Raw genomic sequence first — 14,005 nt, 5'->3', positions numbered from 1 at the left:
TACCTGTTGACAATCACAATCTGTGCGAACCCAAAGTGTTTGAGCAAGCGGTTTATGGCTCAAAGTCATCGGGAGGTTCAGTGAAAAAGTCTAATGTAATTCCTAAATCAAAGAAGTCAGATAAACCGACTGTAACTGATGAGGAATTGATGAAATTTGTCAATCCTCGATCTGATTCTTCCAATGGGAAAGTCTTTAAGTTAAAGGGTTTATCAAAAGTTTTTTTGGACAAGGAAGTTCCTTTGAACGTTCTTAAACCCGAAATGATTGAAAGTGTATATCAAGATGACACTTCAAAGGTTACCGAACTTGAACCAAAATTCTATCAATCTAAATATGTTAATGTTCAAGAAAAACCAAGAAATAATGTGTTTAAACCTATCATACTTGTAAAATTATCAGGTTTGAAGAATTCTTCAAATTCAACAAATCTTGACTTCTATAAGACCAAAAAGGGTTTAAAACATGAAATTCCAAAGGCAGTAACATTTGAGAAACCCAAAGATGATATTCAACGATCTTTGCTACCAAATAAGACCTGTGCTTCACCATCAAAATCTTTGGACTCTCGGTTATGTTTCAAGTGTGGTGAACCGGGCCATGATTCCAAAAAGTGTATAGCAAAGATAGATGATATCAAAAACTCGTCAACTCAAAAACCCGGTTTGTTTCAAAACATAAATGAAAATCAAGTTGATGAGTGTGTCATAATGTATTCGAACATTAATCCGAAGAATGCTGTTCGGGTTGATTCGGATAATGTTTCTAACAAATTCTTTGACCATGCTCAACCCATTTGTAAAAACACTTACTCGGGAAGAATACGTGATGGATGCTTAAAGAAGAAAACCAAGAAACCTGTCACTTATTCTCAAGTCTCGAATGCCAGTATTAATTTAAATGTTTCTCCTACGGTTTCAAAAGGAGAGCCCAAGACTGAGGCTTGGGCTGCCTTTTTGAACTAATTTCTTTACCTTTTTGTGTAGAGTTCATCTAAATCAGTGTCTAATCACAAGTGGATATTGGATAGTGGATGTTTTTGGCATATAACTAGCAACCTGAGCCTTGATGTGCGTCGGATAACCCTATAACAATGTCCCTCACAACTAAGCTTTAAATATAAAACGAAAATCCTAAAACCACACACAACCGGCAAGTGTACCGATCGCAAATAGTATAGACCTAGGAAGTTCGAGTATCGAACACTTGGATACGTAAGATGCTAACGATTACTAACCCTAGACAAGACCTACCTTAGAATAGTATTTGATTGATTTTTTTGATTCTTAATTACTTAACTGAACTAACCTAACTGACTGACAAAACTTACCAAAAATAGAAAACTTAACGGGAAACTAATTGTGTTAACTTAGGATGGAGAAAAACGTCTACCTAGGTCTGAATCAAACTGTAGGCCTAACAAGCTAATGGATTGAATGACTTCAAGACATCGGTCCCTAAAGATGACACGACTAAGGATCGCTCGGGCTCACCGGATCACCTGTCGGTCTCACTCAACAAGCCTAAACTACTCAAAATCGCCTAAAACGACCAAACCGGGAAACAATTGTTAACGTGTTCTAATGATGGTTCACCTCTCGGTCTCACCAACACTCGACCCTAATGGCAATGAATACTACACAACCAAGGATAGAGGAACAATTCAACTTAAACCAAAATAGATCAACTAGTCGCTCAAAACTCCTAAACCTGACAAGAAACGAACTCGCTCTCGCGCAATCCTTATTCTAGCATGCAAAGGCAATGAGACAACCCTAACTTCTTATCACCTCTCGGTCTCAAAGAAGGTGTCTAACCGCTGTACTTAATCCAAATAATCACGCAACAAAACCCTACGGTTGTACGTACCGCAAACAAACCCTAAACACAAAGTCTAGAATCAAACAATGCACCGGTCAATCAACACAAAACTAATTAACCGACACACGGGGTTTATGCAATGAATCACCAAAATTTCCAGCCCTTAAACACAACCTATTTCATGTCTAAATCAAACTTTACATTAACAAATCAAGTCTATCAATCAAACAATCCATAAAACTCATCAAACACTAACAATTAACATCATTCCTAGGTAAAACTAACAAGATTAGCCGAGAATCATAATTGGAAAGCAGCTCATACTCATTAAAATCACCATAAAACTCATATCAATCATCTTAAAAATCATCCAACAATCAATACTAATCAATAACAAGTCAATCCTTAAAGCATTTGCAAAACTAGTTAATAATTCAATAAAAAATCAAAGTGTTGAACAATGTTTAAAGAGGAAGGATATATGATGTTTATGGCTGCTGTTGGCTGATGGAAACTGACGGGAAATCATTCCCCAAGGCTTGTTCTTCCTTCCTTAACCGCCAAACCTTCAAACCCTAGCTGCTACAAACTTTTTTCTCTCCTTCTCCTTCCTGCTCAGCTGCAATCGGCAGTCCACAGCCCCCTCTAGGGTTTTTTTTCTTTTTTATTTTATGATATAATATGAGGCTTGGGCTTTTTCATATCCTAGACGGGCCGGGCCTTGAGTGTTACTTGAAAACGTATGCGTAAAAGGCTCATAAACTGCTCCAAAAGCTCGGTTTTTCTTCCTTTTAACCCTTAAAATCAAGTAAAAACACTTAAAATATAATATAATACGTAGATAAGTTGCGCGGAAAATACGTGTGTTTTACAACACATCAAACCTTCTGAACAATGTCAAAGATATTCAAGGGGGTTATGTGGCGTTTGCTGGTAACAACGGTGGGATGATTACAAAGGAAGGAGAAGTTTCAAACGGGAAAGTGACTTTTGAAAAAGTGAATTATTGTGAAAAAGTGGATCATAATTTGTTGAGTGTTTCACAAATTTGTGATAAACAATATACCAAAGTTTTCACAGATAAGAAATGTGTTATTCTACAACCGGGATACACAATTCCTGAAGAAATGGTTGTTATGAGATCACCTAGATCGAATGATATTTATATCCTAGATATGAATCTTAATGAAAACGTTTCTCCTTCTGAAACGTGTTTTATCTCCAAAGCTATGGAGAAAGATACGATTCTTTGGCATCGACGTATGGGACACCTCCATGTGCGTAAAATGATTCATTTGGTTTCAAATGACTTGGTAGATGGTGTAACCCTTAAGAACTTCAATTTGAATGATCACTGCGTCGCTTGTAAGAAGGGAAAACAAAGGAAGAAGTCACACCCGTGTAAATCGATTAATTCGATTATCACACCCCCTAGAATGACTTCATATGGATTTATTTGGTCCTGTGAATCATGCTAGTATCGCGGGTGATTTTTATTGTTTAGTCGTGACTGATGATTTTTCTTGATATTCTTGGGTGTTATTTATGGGATCTAAAGATCAGACTCCTGTATTGATTCAGAATCTTATCACAAAGATCGAATCGCTTTACAAACTGAAAGTGAGACGAATTCGTAGTGATAATGGTACGGAATTCAGGAATAATGTATTGGATTTTTTCTGCATTCAAAAGGGTATTCATCATGAATTTAGTGCACCTTATGTTCCTCGACAAATGGTGTTTCTGAAAGAAAGAATCGTGCACGGATCGAAGCTGCAAGAACAATGCTTGCTGACTCAAAGCTACCCATTCAATTCTGGAATGAAGCAGTGAATACAACATGCTACATGCTGAATCGCGTATTAACATTAAAGAGGTTCAAGAAAACAAGTTACGAGCTTCTGAACAATCGTAAACCGAACATAAAGTATTTGGAACCGTTCGGGTGTCCGTGTACTGTTTTGAAGAGAGTTGCTGGAAAGTTTGATGAAAAAGCGTTTGAGGGTTATTTCTTGGGATAAAATTCCCCTAAAAAACGAATCTTCAATATCTCTTCAGGTTGTGTGGAAGAATAGTATCAAGTTGATTGCCAAAGTTATACTACTCCGCCAAATGGTACAGGTCCCGACTGGATGTTCGTTTACGATGGCTTATTTAATTCATTTACGTTAGTGGCTGAAGAAGTAGATGAAGATCTCATTAGATCTTATTTGGAAGAACAATGTCTTCCGATTCCAAGGTCTTCTTCGGTTGATGTAAATGACTTTCCTAACGTATCAGAGACGTCGAATGATGTTTCTGAGTCTTCCGATGAAGCTGATTTTGTTGATTCATCGTCAGGACCATTAGAGGAAGCTATAAACACAAATGAGCCTATTCTAATTGATGATGACTCACCAACTGTCTCTTTAGACACAACGGAGGAAAATATCACTATAACATCCAACTTTTGTTAAATAACAGAAAGTTTTGTTATAAACTGTGTGTCGTTGTATTAGTGTGTGTTAAGTGTTTGGATAATATTTGGAATTGAAATTGTGAGTGGGTTGTGGGGCCCGTAACCCCCCTATATAAACCCAACCCCTCCACCCTTTCACCATTCCTTCCTTTCACACACACACTAGAACACACATTTTCTCTCAAGACCCGAATCCGAATTCGGGCTAAAGCAAGGAAGATCTTGGTGTTCAAGTGTCTTAAAACAACAAGAGCACGTCCAGATCTACGTAGTGTTCAGTTCCAAACCGAACCCGAAGAAAAAGGTGAGTTTTGGTTAAAAAGGTTAAGTATTACGGTCGAATTCGACATGCAAACTGATATAATGATAGATCGGGTTGTATGATGTAATAAAAACATAAACTTGGTGAGTTATAACCTCACGGGTATGATATAGGACAAAAAGGTGATGTTCGGACCACATAAAACACAGGTATACAAAGTTGGTAGAACCCAAAACCCATAAAAAGGGGTAAAATCGGGTCCTAAGGAAGAGTCATGGAATAATTTTGAATAAAATGGCAAAAATAAAGAAAAGGAGATATTTTCGCATAAGTCGATTTCGCATCGCACAGCCATGCGACGTGAAAAAGTCATGCGAAGCGAAAAAGTCAAGTGAAGCGAAATTCCATGCGAAGCGAAATTCTTCCATGCGAAATTTCATGAAATTCATTTTCTGATCCATTTTTGTTAAAGGACTGTTAATGAAAATAAAATTTTCCCGAGCCAGCCAAACCCCAGCCAGGGGCATTGCCCCTTGGACCCTGCTAGGGGCTGCCGCCCCTAGACCCTGCTACCAGGGGTGCTGCCCCCGGACCCCTGTTAGTTGAGGGTTTCAATAACTTAGATGTAGGAAGTAGTAGTAATGGATAATTGACATGCGTAATATATTGTATAGTTAGCCGTGCACAAATAAGGAAGGGCATTACTGTTAACGGCGAGAGAAACCGACTCCAGATGAGTTCTAGCCACTTTAACTGTTATGTTTTCGGGGCTGTGTGCATAATGAATGTATTGTTTTTTTTGGGTAAAGGGATTCACCCGGTAAAATGCATTCCACACAACCAAAAATTACAAGTAATATGACAGAGTGCCATATTAGTTCTCATGTATGACATGCCATACAAGAGTAAACAAAACCAAAACCACCAAACACTGGTAAACACGGCTAAAGCTTACACAAGAACCAAGTAAATAAACAAAACAAAAACAAATCAACCATTATCATCAATTTGGTGGGAAACTCCCCGCGGAAAGTGCCAATCCTCGAGAACCCGATTAACCCGTTCAGAATTCTTGAACTTTAGAGTCATAAGCTTTAGGCGCGTACCCCTAATGATTTCGTCCGCAACAATCTTAGGAGTCTTCAAAGAGTTCTTGAACAGCCGGTTGTTTCGCTCCTTCCAAATAACGTAAACCGAAGCCCCAAAAAGCAGCCGATTAACAACATTTTCAATAGAGTTGGACATTCCAAAATGAGACACATATTGAAGAATATTCGCCCAACCATTCCTACACCCCTGAAACTTCCCTTTCATTTTTACAATACTCCAAACCTCAGAAGAGAACTTACACTCAAAGAAGAGATGATTACGAGAATCCGGCTCTCCATTACAAAGAAGGCAGCAATACAAGTTATGATTTGGATACCCACCAATTTTCCACCCCATAATACGATTCTGTGTGCTCAACCTATCATGAAGCACAATCCACAACATAAAGGAGTGTTTTGGAACACATTGAGAGAACCAAACAACATGCACCCAAGACACCTTATCAGCCGGTCTCCGAATAAGATGCCATATTCCAGAAGTCTAGAAATTCATTGAAGTCCCATTCTCATCCAAAACCACGATCTTGTCCCTCTTATCCGGACAAATGCTAACTTCTTTTAAGTTCGAAAGAATTGGATACCTCAAAATCCAATCAGGCGGCCAACCCCAGTTATTATGATGAACAACATCACTGACACAGGTCTCTAAAGACAAGCCAGCCCGATGAATAGCTCTTGGGTTAATATAATCAATTAAAGGACAATGATCATCCCATTTATCATACCAAACTGAAGTAGATCTCCCATTACCAATTTCATGCCATATAAATTGTCTAATATGAGGACGAAACTGAAGGATTTTCCCATTACCAATTTCATGCCATATAAATTTTATGTAATGAATGTATTGTTACATAATGAATGTATGAACAAGTATGTATATATATATATTTATAACTAGAAGATATGTGAAGTATGCACGTATGATAAAGGTATGGTTATTCAAGACAGAAGGGACCAGACCCTTATAATATCTGAGATGTTAGGGACCAGACCCTCATAATATCTGAGATGTTAGGGACCAGACCCACATAATATCTGAGATGATAGGGACCAGACCCTCATAATATCTGTGATGTTAGGGAACAGACCCTTATAATATCTGTGATGTTAGGGACCAGACCCTTATAATATCTGTGATGTTTAAGGTAGAATAGCTTATGGTATACCATAGGGTTTTATGAAAGAAAGTATGTAAGAACGTAAGCATGTATGTAAAGTATGTATGAAAGAAGTGATAGTAAATAAGGTATGAATAAGTATCTCCGGACACGTATGAGTATGGTATGAATGTAATGTTGTTAATTGATTAACTAGAGTACGCACGCAGGCAAATAGGTTGAGGCAGCTGGCTTGAGGATGGACACATGGCACGAGCTAAAGAGACTGGCATCGATGAAGAAGTGTCATGACTATTTTATGTTAATATTTTCGAAAAGACAACTTGTATCTTAAGACATGATTTGATGTTTTATAATGTAATGCATGAAGTTTTAATTATTCCGCAAAAGCTTTTATTAACTCTGATTTTAGAACTGTGTTTATGAGTAAATCCAACACCAAAGTAGGGTTACCGGGGACGGGTCCTTACAATCACCAATTTGGGTGATAACGTATCTATCCCTGCCAATCCTTCTTTAAGGATTCATTCGAATCATCCGTAGGAACAGATAATTGGTGATGTGAACGATGGGGTTCGTACAAAACACCAATTAGCTAATGTATGTGATGGTACGGTTTAAAGTAACGTATCGCCTACTGAGGATTAGATTGTTTGTGCTTATACGGATTTGCACTCTTCGGGTATCCTCAGTATTGCACAATACACCTGCTTCCTATCACAGATAGAACCAACAAGTGTCACAATGGCACTCAAGGAACCATGTGAAAAAGGCTATTCCGACCAAATGGGTTTTTAAGTGCAGGAGGAGCTGCGACAGTTTATTCGACTGGGTGTATGGGACTTAATTGATAAACCCGACCGTGTGAAAAAGGCTATTCCGACCAAATTGGTTTTTAAGTGCAAAAAGGATGATCGTCGGGTAATCGTGAGAAACAAGGCACGATTGGTCGTTCTTGGGTACAATCAACAAGAAGGCATCGATTACATGGAAGTATATGCTCCGGTTGCACGACTGGAAGCTATACGTATCTTTCTTGCCTATGCAGCCTATAAAAATTTCAAGGTTTATCAAATGGACGTGAAATCGGCGTTCTTGAACGGAGCTATTCATGAGGAAGTGTATGTGAAGCAGCCTCCCGGTTTCGAGGATCCAGACTTTCCAGAGCGTGTTTACCGATTAAACAATGCTCTTTATGGTTTACATCAGGCCCCGAGAGCCTGGTACAGCACGTTGGTTGACCATCTGATAGAAAGTGGATTCACAAGAGGGACTGTGGATTGTACGTTATTTTATAAGAATGTGGGTGATGATTTGCTCCTCGTCCAAATCTATGTGGACGACATCATTTTTGGTTCGAAGAACGATAGCTTGTGTAAAGACTTTGAAAAGACGATGCAAACCAAATATGAGATTAGCACGATGGGAGAGATAAACTTTTTCTTAGGATTGCAAGTTTACCAGTCTGATTCCGGGATCTTTATCCATCAGACGAAATATGTGAACGATGTCTTGAGCCGATTCAAGATATCCGACGGCAAAATTCCTTCGACACCTCTTCCCGTGTGTCACAATTTATCACCGGATGAATTGGAGGATACCGTAGATCCAACCCTATATGGAGCTATGATCGGATCTCTTATGTATTTGAATGCATCGCGACCTGATATTATGTTTGCTGTTTGTTTGTGTGCTAGGTACCAATAGAGTCCCCGACTGATTCACCTGGCGGCAGTAAGGCACATCTTACATTATCTGTGGGGAAATCAAGACATCGGGTTATGGTACCCCAAATACGATAAGTTCGATCTCACAGCTTTTACTGATTCGGACTACGGAGGATGCAAAATCAACTTCAAGTCTACAACAGCGGGTTGTCAATTCTTAGGAAACCAGCTTGTTTCCTGGCAGTGTAAGAAGCAGACAACGGTCTCAACTTCAACAGCCGAAGCAGAGTATGTGGCGGCCTCGAGTTGCTGCTCTTAGGTTCTCTGGATCCAACGACACTTGCGGGATTACGGTTTGAAGTTTCTTACTACTCCCATTTATATTGATAATTCTGCTGCAATTTCAATCACCAAAAATCCGGTTCACCATTCAAAAACCAAACACATTGAAATCCATTATCACTTCATCCGTGATTGTTTTGAAAAGAAATTAATATCAGTTGATAAAATTCAGACGGATTTTCAAAAGGCTGACCTTTATACCAAGGTGTTTGACAAAACACTTTTTCAATATCTGCTGGGTATAAATGGTCTAAAAAGATTAAAAGATATTCAAAACCTTGGTTAAAACATTTTATTTCTTGTTTTATTTCGATTTTTGTTGTTTTTAGGGGGAGAAAATATAAAATCCAAAAATATTGTGTTTTCAGTTTGTACAGAGAAATTTAAAAACTCCAAAAATATTCAAATATTGAAAAATATCAAAAACATTGAAAAATGCTCCTCAAAATAAGTTTTGAAGGAAAAAGGGATAATGATAGTACATTGACGGGATTGATCTAGTACATGGATAAACTAGATTAAAAATTACCGTAAGTCCAGCAATATGATATGCAAAGATAGGCTTGACAGAATAGGAACTAATAAGATATAAAGATAATGAATGCCGAACCAAGTGGAATTACATCTTGAAAGATTGATACTATATCTGATTTAAGAAAAGTCAAAAGTCAAAATGATTACCTGTGTGTGCATGCTTTCATTTTTGATGAAAATTCTGCTTTGTTTTTATTTTATTTTGCAAAGAAATTCAACTTTATTTTGTTTTCTTTATTTTTATTCAAATATTGGATCCTCTCTTGCGCGATAAGATTATCCGACCTGAGGGTTAATATTTGAGTATTCTGCTTTATTTTCTTGGTGTTTCGTACAAGCCTTGGACCTTCTCCGCGTATACTATAAGCACAAATGTGTGAAAGTCATGTATCGAACTGGGGGTTAAGGCCTGTAAAACTTCAACTTATTTTTATCTTTTTATTTTGTTGAAATGGAACCTTATCTGCGTGAAGTAATACCGATCTTAAGGGAAAATTTTGAAGTTCTGCTTTATTTTCCTTTTATTATTTTTGCATGAGTCACAGTTAATCAAATTTGGAAAAATCAAAGAAAAACGTACATGTGAAATTCACTGTATAAGAGATAGCAATGTTATATCTGATTGATGGGGTTCACATATGGTTTCGTGACTAATTGAACCAAATTAAAGAATATCGTAAAGTTTCCGACAAGTCTGTGAAATGTATAAGAGGACAATTATATCTGCAATCATCATTGGGTTACGTGTATAATAATCATCGTAATTGAAGGGTTACTTAGTGACATTTTCGTTAATATGATTCCTTGCTCAACTCACAAAAATATGCACTGAAGTGTTACTTTTTTTTTTTTGCTGTTTTTTGTTCATTGAAAATTTTTGAAAATCCAAAAAAATTTATTTTCTTTTTCACTTGAGAGAGATTAAACCGGATCTAGAACTTACGATCTTGTTGATTATCCATACGTTTAGGCGAGAATTACTTTAGTGTGTGTACTGTGTGTTTTGACAGAACAAATGGACAGAGTAACGAGAGGATTCAAGGATAAATCAGAATTGTTATTATGTAATACATTACAGGGGGGTATATATAGGAGATGACCCTATTCGTTAAAATAAGATTAACAAATAGGTCATTCGTTACAATTACTTTGACGAATAAACATCCTTATTCGTTAATAAATTAAATCATAGCGAATGGCCCTCATTCGTTATCTCATTCGTTAAACATGGTTAACGAATGAGCTTACATTTAGACGAATGTGTTACATTCGTTACGGAGTAACGAATGTAACTTACAATAGAGCGAATGGCCTTTTTACCATAATTACATTATAACCCCTATACTTTACTCTATTACATTAATAATCCTGATCAAGATCGAGACGGACAAAATATGCATCAACAAACCCCCCCTCGTCTCGAGCTCTTTATCATATATCTCTGGAACATCTTGGTCTTCCAATCAACACACCTGTGAATCTTGTATGCGTAACAGACTCTAACGACCTTCTAAAACTGCATAGCAAGCTCGTAGTCGCATATGTTAGCAAACCTGATCTGACTTGTAAATAACACATCATTGTCAGATTCAGATAAGTTAACCAGCCACATTGGATCAATAACTCATATCGTCTTCGTGTTTGAACCATGATCGAATACAATAACTGCTTCACCTGTATGATTGTCGTAGTACCAATAATTAAACGAGGTGAATAGACTCTGAGGAAATGTCTTCATTGGAACCCTCTTCATCGTCTTTAGCGGCTTTACTTGTAATATCATCTTCCTCCAGCCTGTGCGGGTATCAATCTCATCGATATACTTGTGAGTAGGCACCTGTGGCTTGAGGAACTTGAAACCGAAACGGGTTTCATGTAATAATTGCTTATGGAACCACCCAGCCCACTGATAGTTCCCACGATTAACGAACGGTCTGTTTGCTAGTGTTCTCACATCCCATCTGGGCATAGATAAGATATCGTGTGGGAGCTTGAAGTAATAAATACCATGCTCTCATTTCACGATGTAGACTTTAAGTTCTGAATCAAACTGCCATGCCACCAAATCACCTCTCACATCTTTAGCTGGCTTGTACTTCTTCATTTGGTATGCTGATGCTCGAGCCTTTTCAACTTTGACTTCTTCTCGTTCATGATAACGAAAGGTCTCGATCATCTTATTCATCTTTGTAGCAATATGTTCAAACATACCATCCAAAGCACGTTTACGCTTCTTCTCAGTAATAGAGACATGAGTTGTTTCAGCAGCTTTAAATTTATCTTTTTCTTCCCGCAAACGAAGTTCTGCTGCATCAAAGTGCTCAGTTGTAAAAAATGGAATTCTTGAGTCATTGTTATTATCAGTGTAGAACTCCGGATATTTCTCAGCAGTAACATCTTCTACCTCCACTTCATCGAAATCAGGTACATTCCCACGAGGAATACCTGTATTCATACTTTCCTCAATCTCAATATCCACATCCACACTCTTTCCCAACACATCCACCTCTTCTTCATTTAGATCCAGAAGCAAGGAAATTTGTTCTTTTGTTAATGAATGATCAACAAATTCACCTTCTTCGATCTCATCCATATTCACCATACTATACACAACTCCATCCATTCCACAAACAGAAGCATATTAGCCGGAATGACATCAATTGGTTTAGCTCTCGTGTAATTTTTGTACGGTACTATCTGTAGCTGATTATCTCCAGATTCAGCAGCACTCGCATCAGTCTTATTTCCTGCCGACCGTGTGGAACTTCCGCCCGGTTGCTGATCTACCCCACCATCAGTACCATCTTGATCATCTTCATTGTTCTTTAACTTCTTTAATTCATCTTCTTTACATGTCAACTAAAGAATGATCTCATCCTGTTTATCCAATCTCTCCCCCTGAGCAGCAATAAGGGCTCGAAGGTCCCTGTTTTCACGTTGAATGAACTGAATATGACGTAACAAATTTCGTTGTGCTAACTCATGGGCCGCTCTATCAGCTTGCATTTGAGTCTGTTGAAGATGCAACAGATTCATCATATGAAACCATTGAGTCTGAAGATTCAAGCCAAAGAAATTTGGATGAACTGGTTGCAACAGACCCTGAGGACGAGTAAATGTCATAAACGAATGCTTAGGTCTTGGCAACGACGTCGGAGTAACAGAAGTAGCAGGAGTAGTTGGCTGTGGTATAGGCATCCGTGCCAACACTGTTTGTAATACGTCTCCAAAGTAAGGATCAGACCTCACAGTAGTAGCCAAAGTCATAGTTGGAGGCATAGGAGAAGTAGGCATTTGCACAAGTGTCGGAGAACGAGGAAAATCTGTAATTGGAATAGGAGTAGGAGATCGTGGAATTCTCTGTTGAGCTGGATAAGTAGTAGCAGGAATAACTGAAGCAGAAACAACAGTAGACGGCACAAACGGTTGACTAGGTATCTCTATACCCGAACCCCTTCTAACCCGTTGTTTCTTGGGTTTCTCCCCCTTTTCCACCATTGATTCTTTCCCTTTACGCTTACGTTTCTGTTCATAACTTAACTCGACTTGTGGTCCTGGACCACCATTACCACCATCATCTCCATCATCACCATCTTCACGTTCTGAATCAGAATCGTCGTGAATCCAACGATCATTAGATGGTGCAACATAATCAATATTAACCAAATGACCAATCAAACGTTTGAACTTTGGTCGATCTGCCAGACTCTGACCTCTATAAGATCTCAACCGTCACATAGTTTCTTCGTTCATGTGTTCAAGCTTCATAACATCAGCTTGATCTTTCTCCAAGTCCAGCACCAAATCATTAATTATCATTTGTAGAAATCTTGGATACATTAGAAATTTATGTCTGCTTGTAATGTTCTCTTTCAAATGATAATAAACCTATTCAGAGAAGTTGAATGGTTTATTCAGAACAAGTGCAACGAAAGCAGACTGCAGCATCACCCGGCACTCATCAAATCCACCTTTACGTCTGCTGAGGCAATGAATCAACACATGAAGCAAATACTTCTATTGTTCACACAAGTTTGCTTTGTTATACGTTGACTTTCCCAGATCACCGTTATACTTTACCCTTTGAAATAATCCACATATCAATGCACTATCAAACTCACACCTGTCATCGATTGTGTCATTAAACCCTAATGAATCTCTGATTACGCCCACATCAATCACCACCCGTCTTCCTTGAATTACTGCTTCAATTTGATTTTCTACTTCATTAAGTCTAGCAGTATTCCAGAATTCACGAATTATCTTCTGATAGACAACCGCACGAGTTGAGATCGCCTTGTAAATTCTCGAACGTATCAGAAAGCTAATCATACCCCCAAAGACAGGAGTATCCTCAAACTTGGGCTCAAGATAGGCACAAATGTTGTGGCTTTTGTTCCATAACAACATTACAGGAGCTTGAACAGGTTCAGCTTGAACCTCAGGCTGTAGCACTGGATTATCTTCTGGTTGTTGCTCGGGAACAGGGTTTTGAATATTCTCGTCAGCCATATCTGTTTAACAAATAAACGTTAGTCAAATATTCAATATAAAACTGATTTAACAAATATCTATCTTATTCGTTAAGATGATTTAAACAAATACGACATTCGTTACACATTATCCTTGTTCCATTCGCTACTCATAACGAAACACACTCATACGTTAAAGATAACGAATCACTCCTAATT

The sequence above is a fragment of the Bidens hawaiensis genome, unplaced genomic scaffold (genome assembly GCF_021521415.1).
Source record: "Bidens hawaiensis isolate Kalapana, Puna unplaced genomic scaffold, B.hawaiensis_p1.1 tig00000657_1, whole genome shotgun sequence".
Lineage (NCBI taxonomy): Eukaryota > Viridiplantae > Streptophyta > Magnoliopsida > Asterales > Asteraceae > Bidens > Bidens hawaiensis.
This window is presented reverse-complemented; position numbering follows the sequence as displayed.